Source organism: Trachymyrmex septentrionalis, unplaced genomic scaffold, assembly GCF_001594115.1.
Source record: "Trachymyrmex septentrionalis isolate Tsep2-gDNA-1 unplaced genomic scaffold, Tsep1.0 scaffold36, whole genome shotgun sequence".
Lineage (NCBI taxonomy): Eukaryota > Metazoa > Arthropoda > Insecta > Hymenoptera > Formicidae > Trachymyrmex > Trachymyrmex septentrionalis.
In genome coordinates this window covers 1,798,892-1,802,505 of record NW_017305525.1, presented here as the reverse complement: position 1 = coordinate 1,802,505, position 3,614 = coordinate 1,798,892, and positions in this window count along the sequence as shown.

The following is a 3,614-nucleotide window of genomic DNA, read 5'->3' as shown; positions in this document are numbered from 1 at the left end:
AGCTTAAGATGAATGAAAAAGTATGTATAATTAAATGTTAAAATGTATCTTAGAAATGCTTGAAAGAAAAAGTTATAATAAATGCTAGTTATTATGTACTGGCATATTAGCGTTATATGATTTAACGACAAGCTATTGAGCACATAATTTCATAAGTAATCACTAGAATTCGCCACCTAATAATGGAGATTTTAAGAGGGATCATTATATCTATATTGACCATAATACCTTCCCCTCTAGAATTTGATTATATTACGTAAGTACACACAAAAACTTACTTTTCAGTACTTTCCACATATATTAAAATAGAATAAAATACCTTTTCGATAAGTCTGTTCGCGTTGCTTAAAATCCCCCAAAATTTTTTGTATTTAAAATGAGATAAATATATATTCGGACGTTGAAAAGAAAGAAAGCGAAGATGCTGAGTGCAAAAAGTGCAAGTGACGCAAACAGAACTCATATATTACATAGAACTAGAGCTATATTCAAATTACTATATTAGAAACAAGAAATCATACCTAAACAAAATGCATTTTGAAGCTGAAAGTTTACATTTTCGCGTGGCATTAACAAATATGTTATAAAATTTAGAAAAAAATTACTATCAATACTACAAGATTATAACAATCCCCAAAATTGTCGTTTTTATATTGGTACTATTTTTCTTAAAATTATAATATAATAGCCAAATTTGGACAATGAATTCGTGTTCGACACATAAAAATTTTATACATCAGGAATGACCATTCATATTTGTATTGCAAAATGACGTTAAATAATGTAATTTTTTTATGTATTTTCGATTTTTATCAGTTTTTCATAAATATCTCAATTTTTCCTATTAAATATTGACGACTGTCAATGAAATGGATATCGTTGTTCACCATTTTGTAAATATACTTTTAGCAATGAAAGTTTCATCAAAATCAGTGTGTATATTATATTGAATGATGTTTCTTGTAAAGAAATTGTAACATATGTACGAAATGTTGGATAAATATGTAAATAAACAGTACTATTGTACATAAAATATTGTCAGATTTTTACAAACACAATCCTGACGAAATAATATACGTTTAGGTGCGGACACCCATCTCGTGCGCGAAAGTTAAATTTATTTTTAAGCATAAAAACACATATACCTTGAAGAATTGTTATTGCTGCGAGACGTAATTACAGTCCTTAACATTTGGAAACGAGGTATTTCGAGAAAACTTATTCGACGTTCTTGACGTTTCTACCAATTTTTCTTAAAAATTGTTGAGCGAGCAGCCATTCTTTGTATTTTTCAAACATAGCGCTCCTTTAAATGCGCGTTCAATATTCGTAATGAAGAACTGTACCTGCTTCACTCATTCATCGCGAATGCCTTTGTCTTTCCCCGCGTCTGAATTCGCGTACATATAGATTCCCTTTCTTCAGATTCTTGCGAATCTGCCTACTTCCTCTTTCCATTTTATTTATCTATCCAGCCATCTTGCTACGGCATCGATTTCCCTTGAGACCTTGTAGCCTCCACGATAATTAAACTAATACCAATTAAACGTACCGACGACCGTTAATTAATGGTTTCTGTACCATTCGAGCGCGGCCGCTGTGCTGTTTGTAATATTGCGTTATGCGAGCGCGAGTTTGGGTGGCTACTAATTTTAATGCGACGCGGCCACTCTCAAGCGATGGGGATTATGTTTTCTCGCGTAATGTTTACATAATTTCCTTTCTCGTATTTTGTTCGCCTAATAAATTTTCCGTGCATGACTTATTAAACCCATGAGCGGATTAATTTCTCGGGTGCCTGGCTGTGTAATTGAAAAAACGAAATGGCTAGCAGCTTGGAATGCTTATCAATAAATATACCTGAGGCTTTGCGTGTAATATAATTATTTGGTAATTACGTATAAACATGATATTATATAAATGTATCATATGGTATTATGTGATATGGTATTATTACGAATGTTTCAGATACATATATATTCTAAAACACTTGATTACACGAATACTTAATAAATATTGAAGACATTCGCGCAATACTTTTACTTTAGAACTTTAATTGAACGCAAAATCTTTACAGAACATATTTAATCATCTATCTTTGTGTCGTCAGCTTAATGCCAAGAGCTTCTGGATGTCGGGAATCTGAGTGAGAGGTATGAAATTACAAAAATCTGAATCGGTACGACCTGGTATTTAACGCGATAGAACAGGGTATTCTAATTAAACGGTACACGTCTGACCTACGAATGGAATGCCAAGACCGGCATCGATTACCCAACCAATTTGCGATGAGACCCGCCGTCTCTCTGTCTCCCTTCGAGTCAGTTTCCGTGAATCTCTACGAGAAAATGCCACGAATGCGGCTGTGTCTCACACTTAAGATCAAAGAATGCGACGACGATGAAGTCGAAAGACCGATGAACTAGCGGGAGTGGTTAAACAACAAGAAGAATAAGCTTTACGCGCGAATACTCTCTATTAATATTATAATTAGGAATAAAGAAGAGAAGAAAAAAAGGGAGAATTATACAATCATACAATATATATATACATATATAAAAGGGATCGAATTTTTTTAAATGTAATACAACTTCTTAATTTCACTCTATTAATTTCTCATTTTAATTAAAATTTTCAACTGCTGGGGAATATAAGTTTCCGTGCATTTCTTGAGATAAAAAGGACAACTTTACTGCAGATCCAATATATCAACTATATGTATAATTTAAATTTTCTGTGAAAAGTAACACTGTACTGCATACACAAAAATGTATTTACACATTTAATCGTTTATAATATATATAGCATTTTTCTGTGTGGAAAACTGAATTACACGCATGAAGATTTATTATATACCCGGATCTGCAATTACCCGTTAGAAAAACCCGGATTAGAGCTACAGTTATACTTCGACCCGACGTCTAAGATCGCGATCGTAAATTCCCGTAAAATTTCGCGACGGAAATAAAAAAGCGGAGCGCAATTCGCATGGGAACTGGTTTGCGTCAACTGTGAGCCGCAACGTATCCGCCGCGCGTTCTCGTGGACGGGCCGTGGGTAGGATTAAGTAGCGACGCGTGCTTTCTGACAGCTCCATGCCCGGGCCCTTAATTCGCTCCTCGAGGGAACGTGACCTGGGGATAAATTTGAATTTGCGCAAACTGCACTTGCCTCTTCGCGTCGACGGGACTCAAAAGAGAGGGGAGAGATAGGATAGGTAGTAGCGCCGGGCTTCGACTACGAGTAGACGAAGGCAGAAAGAGAGAGATTACAGCATGGGATGGAGAGAGAGAGAGAGAGAGAGAGAGAGGGAGGGAATCGAGACAACGGTCTTAATAGCCGGTACAATGGTGGCCGGGCGAACAGGGGGTATGATCTTCGAGTCTTTTACGTCGCACTTGACAAAACAATAGTCGAACGAGCGAGCCCGGTAGAGCGATAGACCGGCGTGTTGTTAGACGGTGAAGAGGCAGAGGGTGAGTTGAGAAACGCCGAAGAAAGAGAGAGAAAGGGTGAGCGAAGGACAGAGAGGGAGAGAGAGGAATGAGAGAGAAAAGGAGAAGAAATGAGAGGGGGGAGGGGAAGAGAGGGAGACGGAAGGAGAGGAGAGGGGA